Here is a 16,460-nt window from a genome sequence, read left to right on the forward strand (position 1 = left end):
TACCTAATTTGTACCCACAAAGGTAATTCTGATGGTCTGCTTACTACAATTGTTTTCAATTTTGAGTTTAATTGACAAGACGGTGCCAAAAGGGCTTCAGTTCAGGAGCACAAGCAGAAGCTACGATCCAGGTAATGCGCCCTGGTTCATCCTTCCCAAAGGATCCCAAGTGTTTCTTTGAATTTGAATCCTGTTACACAAGGCCTGCAGCAGTGCCAAAGCCACATTTCGAGGATGGTAACTACACAACTGAAAAGTGAAGCCACATATACCTTTACAGCTGAAGGAGGGAGCAGAGGGTGGCTTACGTTCCCCAGCTCTGCCTCTTACATCACTATAAGCATTACCGTTTAAGTAGAAGGAGCGACATAACCACAAATTATATCAATCCCCCATAAGAACAACCGACAAAACGTGACTGCCATTACATCTATTTTGCAAGAATTAAAAGGGACCAGGATTTTTTAAATTTTGAAAAGCACAAGCGAGCAATACCAAACTGAGGGAGTAAATTCTGTTGTTATTATCTGATACGCGCCTTACTCAAAGACCAGGGTCAACAATAAATATTTTGTAGCAACCTCACTGGGCCTCTAACAGGATTTTGAACAGCAAAGAGAAACAAAACGTATTCCCTCAAATTATATTTGTATTATCCTGTTTGAAGTGTGCTTACGTGTATGCACAGCCCCGTACAAGTCCATAAACAAGATTTTATATTTCTCCAGAATTTGTAGAGGTGCTCTGTGTTACACAGTCCTTTAAAAAGCAACCTGAAAGGCATTGATTGTCGTCAAAGTAATCCCAAGCTAGGAGAGTTCAATATGCTTCTGCAATAACTGAAGTAATATATCAACAGAATGGATCAACTTCAGTGCACGCGGAGCCAACTAAAATACTTGGAAAGAAGTACATCATCTGCGAACTGCAAGACCCTTGTATTTCTTAGGTATTCAGCCATGGAAGAAGCATCAGTTATTTTTCAATGATCACGGACACATCAATAAATAATACTGTTTAGTTTTATAAAAAAAACTTACTGATTTTACATAAATTCCTGTCGATACTGCTGGCAAGTGTTCTGAGCGTTTTCAGACAGACTTCCAGTCTGCGTGTGAGCAGCCCATAGGAACGAGTTCGGTTTTGGTACGCAATCCTGAGGTTTTTACCTCCAGGAAATTGATCCTGAAGGATAAAGGTATACGATGGGTGGTCCTTAATCACTTCCTTTATGCGAAGATTGAGGTCAGAGCAGAAAAAGAGCCAAGGAAGGAAGTCTGCAGCACCCCTCAAACACACACACACACACACCTTCCTGAACAACTCCTTCAACGTTTTAGAGGGTTAACTCGTAGTTTAAATCGAGCAGTCAGAGGCCAGGATAGAAATAAACAGCTTGCACAAGCAACACACTGTGCTATTAAGTTTTCAGAAGTGACTTAAAAATTAGGTCAGCCTAATTTGTGGCTGATACTTTGTTCTTTCACTACTATGAACTCACAATGATGTCAGTCTCATGTTCAAACATGCCACATTTAGCAGCGTACAGGCTTCCTGAGAGACTCTCTCAGCCTTCCTTTGTGCAAAAGGCTTCTGCCAGATTCTTAGCTCATACTTCACTGACTCAGGCATGCCACTCCAGTTTCAAGGGAGTTACGTTGGCTTCCCGTCAAATACTGCACAGTTTGGGGTTTTTTTTTTTCCCTCTTTTTTTTTTTTTTTTTTTTAAAAAAAACTTTACAGACTAAAAGTTTAAGAACATGTGGCCATATTCACGTTGCCGTTTTAGGCCTCACCTTCATTAGACAACATCCAGAAGGGAACTGCCCATTTAAAGGTGTGGGAAACAGGTGTTTTGAACTAATTCAATCCACCATTCAATACTTAAGGGGGGCTTATAAGAAAGATGGAGAGAGACTTTTTACCGGGGCCTGTAGTGACAGGACAAGCGACAATGGTTTTAAGCTGAAAGAGGCTAAGTTTAGACTGGACATAAGGATGAATTTTTTTACTCTGAGGGTGGTGAGACACCGGAACATGCTGCCCAGGGAGGTTGTGGATGCCCCATCCCTGGAAGTGTTCAAGGCCAGGCTGGATGGGGCTTTGAGCAGCCTGGTCTAGTGGGAGGTGTCCCTCCCTATGGCAGGGGGGCTTGGAACTACGTGATCTTTAAGGTCCCTTCACACCCAAATCATTCTTGTTATTTCCCCATCCTTACCTGATCTAAAGAAATTCTAGCTGTACCTGTATTCTACCCAAATTCAGCTAACTCTTGAGGGTGCAAAGCATTCCACCGAATTGGGACTTCATGCAGAAATGCTTCTTATGCAGCCACACCAAAAAACCGAAGCACGCTCACATACAGAAGCTATCTGTCTGCATAACTTTTGATGTTCAAGAAGATATCTTTTCATTATTATTTCTGACACAAAACTTGCCACAGGGTTTTTAAGCATGTTAGCAAAGATGACAGCTTGTGAAGCACAAGGATATTCTAAGTTTGCCTAGCTACAAAACTTCAAATGAGCCTTGGACCCAGCAGTAAGCTTTGCGAGCATCTTGAACTAGCACTGCTATTGCATGAATCCTTAACATGCTTAGAAAAGCATCCCACTCTGTCTCAGGAAAAGATGCATTCTCTCACAGCCATTTCCAGCACCACATTACATTCCAGCTACTCCACGAAAGAAAACATACAGCCTTGGTTCACAAGAACTGCATATCCAACAGATCCCCACTATTACTGCTGTATCTGCAACTGCCCAAGGATACAGGAAAGGCGAGTCTTGCAGGGAGAGGTGACATCTTTTATGAGACCAGTTAATATGGAGCGATAAGGAGAGGGAGGGTATGAACTCCAGAATGCACGAGCCCTTCCTCACACACACAGACGTGAAACAGAACCAAACTGTGACAGAGAAACAAAAGTCAAGGCTTCCAAAACATCTCCACATCCAGCTTGTCCCTCTTCCCAAACAGGAAAAGAAGTAGTCCAAAGCACATCCCTAAGTATATCATAAATTACCCAATGAATCATATTCCTCATGGAAACTGTCTGGCTGAAGCCACACCACTGAAAATACACACTACAAGGCAGAAAGAAACCTAAAAGATACCCTCAAAGAACGCTCCGCTTTCCCTGAAACCTTGGAGTTAATACCAAAACAAGAAAATCCCAGAGTAATCACAGAGTTACTAGATTTGTGGTACATTTTACCCATAAACAAACTTTTCTCTAGATTATCAAGTTGTTTTTTATTATTATTAACTCAAACTTGACCTAGATTTAGCTTTATATTCACTGCTTTTGTTTCAAGGTTCAAGTAGGGTTTGTGTTCCTGAAGCATTGCCTGTCTTCCACAAAGTCAGTTTAAACTGGGGGAAAAAAAAAAAAAAAATCCCTCTCCTTACAAACTTTTCTTATAGCCTGTCTGAAAAAATGGGTTTTTTTTCTGGAAAAAAAAAAAAAAAACAAAAAACAAACAAACCAAAAAACCAAAACACAACCAAAACCCAACACACAAAACCCCATACAAAAATGATAGCTTCCTTAAAACTATTTTTCAGGCTACTTTGACCATTTCCAGATACAAATAAAAATGTACCACATTACCCAAAATGACAGAACTAGATTTCATTCTACAAAGCTACAAGTAGCAGCTATTGTAGAAAATTGTTTTTTACTTTAAAACCAATTTTCCTTTGCTTCATTTCCAAGTGACTTAAAGGTATCAGTAACAAGGATAACACGTGAGATTGGATGCATCTGCCTTTACAAAGTCATGACAGTGATAGATATAGTTGATTAGTTTGTTACCTGGGGTTTTTGTTTGCTTGGTTTTTAATTCTATTTGGATTGCGAATGTTAGCTAGCTAGTTTTTCCAGTTTGCATGCAATTTAGCTTCTCCACAGGAACTCCATGTAGCATGAAAAGACTGACCCTGGTGGTTTGAACCACAGAGCACGAGGAGTCATGTCAAAAAGACACCTGAGAGAAGCCAGTTTCTACCAATGAACGCCAAAAGCGTTGCAGATGCGCAGGCTTAGGCAAGAAATCTTTTCCAGTAAAGACGTCATCCCTGACTGCAATTGCCCTGTCCGATAGGATTATAGCACAGGTCAAAATGTGCAGGAAAAGGGTTTAACGCAGCCACAGAAGTGGAGGTCACCAGGAAAGAGGGGAAGGAGAAGCACTCCTCCCACCCCCTTCAGGCTTCTTCCTCCGCAGCCACACCACCAGCCTCAAGCTTGAGCAGTAAATGCCTAGGCACACGCTTCTGAAATCAAATAATCTATAACCTGGGAACTGGGCAAAGTCAAGTACAAATCCAAATAAATTTTTAGAACATCCAAATTTTAATTTAGCTTAGACTGCTTTGGAACAGGCAAAACAAAAAAAACCCCTATGACTTAGATGTAGAAGAAAATGTATCTCATCTACCTGTAGCTACAATGCCTGTCCAAGACTAAAACATTCTTCCTAATCTTGTTCTCACCATCAGCTTACAGCATAGTTTTGCCAAGGTTCAACTTTCTGGCACTGTACTGAAAGCCTAACCACATAAGATCTTCTTGAGAACCAGCTTTAGGTTTGGCAGGGCGACCACCTGGCATCAAAGGTATGCCTATGGCCATACGCCTGAATTTTAGTCAAAAAAGCAAGACGCTGCAGGGATTTAATTACTTTTTTAAAATGTGTTCAGCAGCTAAATTCTCCTGATATTCCACAGGCATTGAGCATGCTTCAGTGCAAGGACGGACAGTGTGCAGAGGAGGTCCTTAAATCTAGGACTCAGAACCAAACCACTCAGCTCTGAACCAAACCACTAACTTGGTGCTCAAACTAGCTTTGATAGAAAGGTGGTTTTATTTGTGCAGGCTCTCCCCACAGCACAGCTACAGAGCTTTCCATACCCCAGATAAACTATTTCTCCAAGGCCCTTCACAGCATAGGGCAGATGGACTAGGCTGAGCACCTCAATCTGCACTATCCCCGTCACGGCCACATCCAGAATGACTGGTTCTGCAATTGCTGCTATGTGCCATTACAATACCAAAAAAACGAGAAAGCAGATGATCTCTTAAACTTGAGTTATTACTTCTGCTCAAACACACTAACAGCATAAGGAATGGAAAATAATCTTACCACCAGCACACAGAAGTTGCTGCAGGCAGCATGGGTGATCTGTATACGGAGTTGAGTGAGAAATATGCTGGAATAACTGAAGGAGAGGAAGAATACACTAGTGCCCCAAAAAGATCAACCTGGCCATCAGATATTAATCCACAAAACCTCCAGCTGTCCCCAGGAGTTGATACACCTTTGGCTATAAACAAAGCATGCACTACTTGGATGGGAAAGCAGTGCATTTTTTTTGTGGATGAAATTCCACAAAGAATCCCTGCTCCAATGGTACAAACAGACAGTGCCTGCTGCCTGGGTCTAAAGAGCCAAAGCACAGTTTGAAGTGCACCATTTCCCCTTATGCTAGATTTTGTCATTTTTTGCTGTGTTTAAGGTAAAACGCAAGTTAATAACTCCTTTCAGCACAAGTCGGTAGAGTTAAGTACGAGAAAGCACCAGCATGATGATTGGTCACACAGGCTCAGCACACCATCCTTGTTCTTACGTGGCACGATAGGGACGTTCCTTACACAAGCACCTTCCTTGGGGCAGTACTCACTGAATTGAGGGGTAATTATTTAACCACGATCCAATCTGCTTTGCATTCCCGTTAAAGAAAATCCTATGCAAAAGGTAAGAGCTTGGCTGCAAGTCCTTGGCTGAAATATCCTCTTACCAGTGCTGTGCTGCTTGCCAGGTCATCGGTGTTGGCACTTGAGAAGCTTGCAGCAGACAGACCATGCTAAATCCAAAGAAATTTGTCATTAAAGGAAAAAATACTTTAAGCCTAACAGTAGGAAGTGCTCTCCTTGCTTCGTTACTCTTGTCAAACTATACTGTACAGTCAATTACAATTAATAAAAGTATTCTTAGGAAGCTTAATGACAGCTTTGGAGCCATGGTTTCTCTGCTTCAGGTAGACTGGAATGAGGAAAACAGCAGGGAAGAAAATTTCTCTTGCTGTAATTTCGCCCCTCACAAACTCATAAAGGACCCCCATGGGAAACTGCCCCACTCCAGACAGCAATTTAAGTGGTACGGATCTACCCAGGAACATCACCTTCTCTTTCTGCCTGCCCGTGGGAAACACCTTTACTACCAGCACCTGAGGTGATAACCACAGAAAAGCACGATCCTGTTTCGCATTAGCTACTTAAAGGCATTTGAGGTGTACTTTCTGAAAGGAGTGAACAGACAAAGCTCCAAGAAGAACATCTGAAAAAAAAAACAAAAAAAACACTCATGCTGTCACCACTCGACAAAGACAGAGATGTGCAATAAAATGGCCCACTGCTTCACTTCATTTTGTACATACGACTTTATAGAACTCCTGTGACTTAAAGCAGTGGCTCCCAGACAGGATGCTGAATAGTCTAGGTAAGTATCTTTTAGCACGTTTCTATTTTGACAAAATCATAGTCAGATCCAAAATTCTTCTGGTGGACAGCTGGCATCAAGTAAATGATTTACTGACTTAGAATTCATGTTTCTTTTTTCTTTTTAGGGATAAATGATCACACAGAACCAGACTATGAATCTAAATATGGGTACTTTCTTTTGGTATTTTTAGGGCACGACCAAATCCTCCTGGGGCCTGTCACAGACTGTCTATCCATCCAGCAAGGCTAAAGGCAATTCCCATGGTACTCCACCCAACCCTTGCTCTTTTCAGACATTTAAATGCATTCAGGTTTATCCACGAGAAAGCTTTTCTAATGAGCAAGTCCCATGTCTGAACCCAGCGACGAGACTACCAATAGTTTCAGACACAGGCAAACTTGCAAAATCCATCTCTAGACTACTGATGCCTCAAGCAGGAATGTTGTGGTGCATCCGCATGGCAGAAACATTCAGAACTTTACAAAGAGAGCAGCCAATGTGCAAAGAGCCTGGTGGTAACATTTCCATCAGGTTTACTGAGATAGGCATCCTCTGATTGTCTCTCAACAATTAAGAAAACCTTAAAGTTGAATAACTATGAAGGAGAAGAGCAACTCCGGGCCACCTTTTATGCTTCACAGGTTTCAAATAAACCACAAAGAACAAGAGATTAAGCCTCTTGAAGGTCTGGTAATTTTGTTACCTTACTTACATTATTATCATGATCAATTGCATTTCAATTTTAATTTTTGAATCCGGCGAAGAGTTACTTAATCTGTTACAAAACTATAAACACAGTAAACTGTTTGAGGTCGACAGCCACACTAAGAGATAAATGAATTCGTGACATCCCATACAAACAGTTCAGTGAAAACCCAGCATTACATATTAGCACCTGATGGGCCTTTTAAAGACACAGTCAGGTCTGAAAATTCAATCAGAAAACTTGACTGTTGTAGCTTTAAGTTTCCTAAAAAAACAAAAACCGCACTGAAAGCAAATCTCAGTTTAACACACACACACGTGCACTACTTCACTGAGTTCCCAGAGAACACAGTAACAAGAGCAGTCAAAGGGATGTGTCCTACAAGTCTAGATGAACTATGTTTTGGGTACTGTCGGGAACCACCATGTCTAAAACCATCACTTTGACACCTTGTCTCATCTTAGATTGCTGTCTCCAAATTTAAATCTGTTAAAACCCCCACAGCAAACCTAATCATACGTTAAGGAAACAACCACTGCTTGTAACACAGTCTCAAGAGAAAAAGTAGAAAGACAGGAATTAACACCAGAAGTTTCCAAAGAAAGGTAGTTTTGTTTGTTTAAGACTTACTTTGAAGATGTCATCTTGTGCCTGCCAACTGTTGGCAGTCATCAACAAGAATAAATTCTTGCTGTTAACAGAAGTAACTGAACAGATAACTTAAGATGTTACTACACTTATCTCCTGGATTTTAACCACCACATCGTGCAATAAAAACGGTGACAGAAAGAAAACATGATTAACTGATGGCCAATCTAGAGAAACGTGTCACTAGCTAATGGCTTCACCTACAAATCAAGTCACTGCCCATTTAAATAATTTCTAGTAGCCTCCTGAAAGAACTCAAAAATCTGCTACAGCTGAGAAGCTCCCTTTTTTGCCTTCCTCTTTCCCATCAACTTGCCTCATCTCATGACAGATTTGTCCCTAGACTTCTACATCAAAGCTCGAGTTGTACCCTGCTCATTTTTCCACTTGGTATTAAGACAATTTAAACACCACAGATGGATGAAAAACGCTCACCTAGGCACATGATCTCTTTTTGCTAGTAGCACAGTAGCATTTCCTTTGGCTGCGCTGCTCACACCTACGCAGAACACCGCAGTAAACGTAATTTTCCAGACCTGTTCTTTTGACCAGATGCGCCTTTATTTTCTTCTTAAGCCATACAAGGTAACAGGAGACCGTCACCTCTCTCTTCCACACACTGCCTGAAAACCAGTACTTTGCCACAATGCCTATAAGGACTTTGGCATCAGTACGAAGACCGGAATTGCCCAGGTGAACGCCACTCCTCCCTGCCTCTGGGACCACTAAACACAGCAGAGTCCACGGCTGGTGACCGGCCTCCTGGGCTCTGTAATAAATATCTGTATTAATGCATGGAAGGGACACTCTAAAAAAAGTGAATATTAAGTAAAAATAAGCTGCGACTTTCATTTTAGAAGCCAAAGCAAACAAGATTAGTACTCCATAAAGAAAATAACTGAGTTATTTACCACTTTGGAGTTCTACCAAGTATTTGATACAACCAAGCTAAAGCTGAGGATTTTAGTATATTTTCATTACGACTTGTTTTGGAGTAATTGGGTCTCAAGACAGCACTGTTTTTCACAGAAAAAAAATGCAATCTCCAATACCTTTTCTCTACTTCTGGAGTAACACTTCTTAATCATTCCATTTCACAACAGTGACCTTAGCAAAAAAAAAGAAGAAACAAGTATTTTGATAACAAGTTCTCTGTGCTTAGTGTTTCATAATAATTTTATGCTTGCAGAGATGCCCATGTCATTCCGGACAGAGTGTATTTCAAAATGGAAACCTATTAGGAAGGAATTTAAAGAATCACGCTCCCCAAATGAAGGGAGGACAGCTGATACAGAAGCGGGGAGCGCGCTACGCTGTCGCTGCAGCCTTCCTTACTCCTTTAGTTTGTAAAATGGCACTGTCATTACATTTGAAGTCAACTGAAGCACTCCATATATGAGGAGCCATAAGTTGCAATGAAGATTGATGAGGAAGAATCTTTTCCTAGGGGAAAATAAATCAAAACAAACCCCCTAAAGAGTCTGTATGTGGCTGTCAGGAGGAACATCAGGAAGGAGGAATAAATCACTACGAATCTCGTGCTTTTAATTCAGGAAAACATCAGAGCTCTTGCAATTCCCACAAACTAAACAAGGAATCACACAGTTACTGTGGAAAAGGGGGAAGAGTCACGCCAATTCTGTTCAGAGAAGGAAGTAAGGGGAACACCATGCCAAAACGCAAGAGGAATTTCATTTGACAAAGGAGAATCTACATTTCAATTTAGCCTTTGAACCATGGCAGGACATGCCAAGGGACATTTTTCATTCCGTGTTTGTTCTTTACCTGGAAATAAGAAACTAAGCTTTTCCCCTGCTCCTCACCAGAGCGATCTTAGTACTGCGTTGGAAGGCCAGTTCACTGCTTGCATTAGCTCACCGCTAAATCACAGTGGCCATAATACAACCAAGTTTACCACGCTCACGGAAGGAATCCTACCAAAAACTAGTACCGTCCCGTTACATTTCAGAAATGTGGATTAAGACACCACCCGTCCAAAAGATCCTCAGTTCAAGAAGAGAGAGGAAATTAAAAGCTGCATGTTTAGCTCCCAGCTGAGTCTGAAAGTTGCGGAAGGTATACATACCACTTCACAAGGAAAAGGAACAGGAAGCCAGGGAAGAAAAGAGTCATTATGTTTAAATGGTAACATTTTCGTGAGGTTACACAGGCCAAATGAGCATATCCCAGAAAAATGTGAATCCAAGCCTGGGTAAAGAAACAGAAAGCAGAATAAGTGACAGTAGATAGGGAAAAAAAATGCTTTAGGAGAGCAAAGAGTATCAGATCAGAAAACATATCAAAATAATAAGAAAAATTCTAAGAGGTGGTGCACAAAAATGGAGGGGTGCAATTAAATTTGATACTAGCAACTAGATAATAACAGCTGAGAAAGCAAAAATCGGTTTCTTTGTAAGAGCCTCTCCCACACAGGATGCTGGCAAAAGATAAGTTTGAGATAGACTAAGATGATCTACTGTCAGGACTGACATGTCAAAAGAAGAGAAGAAAAAAAATAAATATTGATTAACTAACAGTAAGTCACCACGTCCTCAAGATTTATGAGGGAACTGAAGAATGTAAGGGCTGAGCAGATAACAAAAATATGTAATGCTTATTAAAGCGAGCTATTCCAGCATAGGTACGAAGTGTTTGTAAAACATGCTATAGACAACAGAAAAAAGAAAAAGAAAGAAAAAAAAAATCAGTGAACTTCAGTACTAGGAAAACTGGTTTAAAAGTAGCCACACGGACCCTCTGGCAGACCTGATGACAGGCATAAAGAAGCGTAAGGCAACAAATGGGGGGAGGACACAGAACAACCTTTCTTCATCTGACCTAAACCCACTGTTAAATTTGCCCATGTAATTTGAGCATGTCAACTCAACTGTTTAAAGGAATTTTATGTAGACTTACCAGAAAGTCTATTTTGTAGTCCATAACAAAGAGTTTCAGGGAATATGAATTATAAGCAAAATAGAACATTTTCAACTATATGCACACCCCCACTTTCCACAACTGAGGAGATGGAAAAAAAAAATCTCAGAGGAACAGTAAAGAAAAAAAGACAAACTGATATCTATTCTGATAGAAACAATATTGGATGAAGTTATTGGACATTAGCCACTTTTTAGGTTAATACTTTAGCTTTGCACCCGGCCGAATGGCAGAGCTGTGTCAACAGACGGGCTACTTCAGTTGACTTGTCTGTTGATGCAAGTCAGCAAAACTCAGTCTGCATGGTCTTGGGGGGGGGGGGCGGGAAGTCTCTTCCTTGAATGACAAAAGGCCTCAGCTGACAAAATGCCACCAGTAACAAAACTAGCGACGACATGCTCTAGGGACAGCAGTTTCATCAGCAGGATGCTCTGGATTCCTACCTGCCCTATACTTGATCATAGAATGTGTTGGGTTGGAAGGGACCTTTAAAGGTCATCTAGTCCAACCCCCTGCAGTAAACAGGGACATCTTTAACTAGATCAGATTGCTCAGAGCCTCATCACGCCTGGCCTTGAATGTCTCCAGGGATGGGGCCTCCACCACCTTCCTGGGCAACCTGTTCCAGTGTCTCACCACCCTCATTGTAAAGAACTTCTTCCTAACGTCTAATCTAAACCTGCCCTGCTCTAGTTTAAAACCATTGCCCCTGGTCCTATCGCTACATGCCCTTGCAAACAGCCCCTCCCCAGCTTTCTTGTAGTTCTGCAAGACCATCTCTTCCAGTGTGGATGCCATTGCTTTTCAGTAATGCAAGCAGCCACGCAGCGACAGGAGCTCTACAGAGCTCCAGCTGAACCAGCAGAACCTTGTTACTCTAGGCAGGACCCCAGGAAGATGATCCTGGTATCAGCATCATATCAAAGTATATGTAAAGAACAGTCAACCCAGATAATTTTGAGATTGAAAGTATACAAAAAAATACAATGTTATGCTTAAAAAGAAGTCAGAACTTCCTCCTCCCCTGAGGAATAGGAGTGCTAAATCAAGTTCCAGGTTTAATCACCACCTCCCCCAGAGCAGTGGGCAGAGATGACACAAACAATTAACGAGTGAGGAAAATAAGAGTTGCATATGACAAGTCTGAAGACACCGGTACCACTTAAATTAATATGAGGAGGAAAAAAAAAAAAAAAAAAAAAAAAAAAAAAGAGAGAGGGTAAAAAATTAATAGGCATTACTAGCCATCCATTCTCAAAGCAAAAAAGGGACTTTTCATTTTACTAAATGAGCATGATATCAAGGAAACGCTTTCAAGTTTTCAGTAAAAAGGGATTAGACTTTCAATTTCCTTTGAAAGACCATGTAATGACTAGAAATCACAAGCATATTCAAACAAATACATCACGAGCTAATGAATGTGCAAAATTTATCTGCCTACTTCAGATAGCTATAACCCCTAAAACTACATACTAAGTGTTCCATGAAGACCATGTACGCAGATCTTCTTAAGTCATTATACCTAGACATAGCCTAAGAATGCTTATATGCAAGGCTGGTTTGCTTCACTAGCTAATTAATTGCTTATCATATAGAACATTGAGAAATCACTTTGAATAAAAGCTTTATAAGATATAAGCTGCTCTGCACAGAGTGTGTGTGTATATATACACAGATGCATGTGTTCATGTATATAGAGATACATAGTTTGTACATGGATGTATGCACATAAAACCACATACACACATATATATACACACAAATACATATATGCCCTGCCACTGTTTTAAAGGAAAAGCATCCTGACAGAACTCAAGTTCTAAACTTGTGAGGTGGCAGACAAGCAAGAGCTGCCAACAGAGCAGAAAGCTCTCGTAGTTCTGGGAAGCCAAGCCAAACCAACTTGAATGCACAGCGACAAACAGCGATCAGGTTTTTAGCTTGGATCGATGCTTCCAGTCTTAGCTTCCAGTGGGCAGATCCATGTAATGAATACACTTCTTGCTGCCTCTGCAGAAAGACAAGCTTGGAAAGGCATTCCTTTGAGTTTCAACAATTCCCTCTGGACTGCCACAGGCAGCAACAGGCGTACCTGCACTGCAGGACACAGGCAGTTCCTGTGGGCCAAGCGCGCAGGAAGCCCCCAAACAAGGGCAAACGACGCGTCTCTGGAACAAGAGGAAATTATTTTGCCACAGCACACCTGGGTAGTAAACCACTAAATGCATTCTTACCCTCTCAACAGGCAGACAGGTCGACAGGAGGCAGAGCCCACCATACCTTTGGCTGCTCCAAGATCTGTGGTTTCAGAGCCTCACACACATCCGCATAAGGGCAAACTGAGGGGAGATACTCCATGGCAGCTTAAAACAAGCTAAATCATGGCTACTAGAGAGCAACCACGTCCCGTATGCCAGCTCACATGTTAATTCAGTGAGCTGACTCAAGTTGCTAAATCAGTCACAAACTAACCTTACAAGCACGTTGAATAAACAAACACATAAATAAACCACATCCAAACACTTTTCAGCCATTTCTGGTTCCTGGCCCTGGCTCACTGCGGGATCCTGAGAGCCATTAGAAGAGTGAGTTTGCAATGACGGTAGGTGGGAAGACAAGAAAAGAATCACAGTAACTGTGAGCGTTTGGTGTTACCTGCCATAGAAACCTGTGCTGCATTGCACTGACTTGAGAGAGTTCTGCCAGTTTCAGTGGATCCACGCTGCTGTTCTTCCACTTCACTTTTACTGCTACTGAACCTATTTCTTTTGGTCAACAAGAGTAACGGCAAATTGGGAAGAATGCAGAAGAAAAGATACTCTACAGAGTATTTTACTTCTAAGGCTCATCTGTGTGTCAAAAAGGCAGGTAATTGAAGGTCTGGCATGGAGCAAATGACCACCTAGAGCCTATGGAGCAAACAGTATGATGGATTTCTGGTACGCTGCAAGCACAACATGAACAGGTTACCTGTGAGTTCATTCTCTGACTTGGCCTCAAGCAAAGTATGAACAGTCGTAAAAACCACTCTAAGCAGCAGATTCAGGGCAGCAGCTAAAGGCAGAGGGGCTGTGTCAAGCAGCTGGACTCGGTGACCTTTTCTACTAGCACAGCTGGAAAAAGACACTTTGTCAATAGCCTTTAGACTACTGTTCTCCTGCTTTCTCTATTTAGGTTAAAACTCCTTGTGGCATTGACTAGTTCACCAATGGCAGCATGTAACATAACCCAATAATGTTAGAAGACAAACAGCAAGGGCCCGGGTAAACTGATACATTTGCACCTGCAATTTCATTAGAGGACATCAGCCTCTTGAACTGGACATGTTCTAGAAGCAAACACAAAATTTACCAACTGTTTTTTTTGTTTTGTTTTTTAAGATAAAAGCTTCTCTTCCATCTAGAATAGCTACATACATACCCAGTTCAAAAAGAAACCCCAACAATAAATTGCTAATAGCATGAAGAAAAATAGCAACTCATAACAGAAGTGTTTAGACAGATCATCTTCCCCATTCCTTCCCACCCTCTCAGTTGCATTGAAAGACATATCTTTATGTGGACTCAGGAGCACACTATTTGAAGCCTAAGTCTCTGAACCTTACAAATTCCCAACATGAAGATATGGTCTATAGCACAACGTTTTGAAATCAACTCATTCTTAAATATTTACAGATGCCTAGAGATAAAGACCAAATACACAAACCCATGCAATATTATTCTCCCAATAGCCACCACATATTCTAATCCAGCATTTCTAGTTTTTAATACATATCTTCCTTTACATGAATAATTATAAATCAAAATACAGACTCAGAAAGTCAAAATGGACAACTCATTAGTGTTTAACAATCTTTAGAAGATATTTTCCTGATGAACAAATTGTATTTACAACTACGAACCCAATGGGAGCTACACCTTTCCCTGTACTTCCTATAACTTGTCATTAGACTTCATTTAGACAGCCTGTCAAATGGCTTTTCTCATACATACAGAAAACAACCCTTTTGTTATCTACTACTGCAAGTATAGTAGATATATATCTATACTTGCAGTAGTAGATAACAAAAGAGATCTGGAGATATCTTATCCTCTTGTCACATTAGAACTATGTTTTCTGTGATTTAAAAGGCTCATTTTCGTGTGCAGCTAATGCAGAACATTTTCCTTCTTTTTTTAAAAATATTTTTCATCTCTGTTAACTCTACTTTCTTCTTTTTTCCCTTTATTAGCCCATATGGTATATTTTTCTGACATCTGATCAATATCTCTTCTTTTCCATTATTCCCTATTTCTTCTTTCTCTCTAGTTCTTTTCCTTACGCACATCTCCCTTTTCAAGTATTTTCACAATGACAAAAGTCGACTCTAATACCACACAGCTTTTGAAACTGGGAATACCGTTTGAAACTTCAGCTCCAGAAAGTGATAAGCCTGAATATTTTTCCACTGTAGTACAATTTAACCACATTTTGAGTAAAAGTAGAAGGGTCACAGCTCTGTCCATGGACATCAGAAGATAGTACTGCATTTCAAGTTAACCATTTCTACATAAATCAGAACTAATTCTGCAGAATTCTGAATTAAAGAAAGCCTACTGCTGGTGGAGAAGCTGAAAGATGTGCTTATGTGTTGGTGGTTCAATTACTTTACTTTCATCATGTCCCAAAGCAGGTGATCGACTTGAGACCCATCCCACTCCACCTGTCCAAAGAAAGTAATGCTATTCTCTACCAATAGGTAGATTTCTCCAGCTGTGCTTTGATGTATAACAATTGACATTTGAAAGGGAGAGACCTTTCAAGGAGGAAGTTACGCTTGTAGATTCTCACTTTGCCAACATAAACGGAAAAAGAGGTAAACAAGTGACGAATAGCTAAGTAAGAATAATGCTTGACTGTACTGAAAAGCAGTATCACCAGTTGGGCCAAATATTAAGCACTCAATAGAAATGCCTCACTTTGGTGGATATAATAAGAAGATTTTTGTAAGTTTACTTTATAATTTAGTCAAGCAAAGATATACAAAAACGTGCTACTACTGGATACGTACTCCAGTATCAGGCAGGTTCCAGGTCAGGAAAAGCATAATATTAAAGTGATTAATTTTTTTTTCCTTAGGACCTCTAACATCTACCACATGCTTAAAGTTACGTTTTCTTTTTTTTAAAACCAAAATTGAACTGGAGACCACGCATGTCAATAACAAGCTAATTACTATTTCTTGAGCATTTACACATGCACAGAAATAAAAGCTCAACGTCCCTCACAAGATAATCCATAACATAAATTCTTGGCTTTGAAATATTCGAAGACTTAAATCATCAACACTATCTTGAAATTTTTTTTTTTAATTATTCATCAAGCCACAAAAGCCATTTTTCTACCAAAGTAGACCACGTCCTCAAGGAAAAAGGGGAAGAAGAAAAAAGAAAAAAAGAGAAAAAAACCCCACCATCGAAGGACTTGGCAGCTTATAAAAATTCCGAAAACAAACACTGCTCCTCTCTCAGCTAGCATTTGCTAACAGTGTCACTGTGCTCAGCTCTGTTTGTGTGCCTGCCACTAAGCAGCACGTGAGAACAGATAGTCCTGAAACGACAAGACCCGAACCTTTAACCTGAATCAGTCCCGTCTCCCCCACCTGCCCACCTCCCCTATTGCAT

General features: G+C 40.7%; 1 protein-coding gene across 13 annotated transcripts in view; it reads right to left on the minus strand.

Annotated features, from left to right (window-relative positions):
- DUSP16 (dual specificity phosphatase 16) overlaps positions 1–16,460 on the minus strand; it is a 71,627-nt gene that overhangs the window by 41,165 nt on the left and 14,002 nt on the right. For 3 of the 13 annotated variants that reach the window (XM_054188577.1, XM_054188569.1, XM_054188576.1), the window contains exon 2: positions 8,296–10,068. The exons of 6 other annotated variants lie outside the window; for them this stretch is intronic. The gene's annotated coding sequence lies outside the window, so the exon portion shown is untranslated. Of the gene's footprint in view, positions 1–8,295; positions 14,764–16,460 lie in introns of those variants that run through there. 4 more of the 13 variants (XM_054188575.1, XM_054188572.1, XM_054188574.1 and 1 more) reach the window with 4 other exon arrangements.

This window comes from Rissa tridactyla, chromosome 1 (assembly GCF_028500815.1).
Source record: "Rissa tridactyla isolate bRisTri1 chromosome 1, bRisTri1.patW.cur.20221130, whole genome shotgun sequence".
Lineage (NCBI taxonomy): Eukaryota > Metazoa > Chordata > Aves > Charadriiformes > Laridae > Rissa > Rissa tridactyla.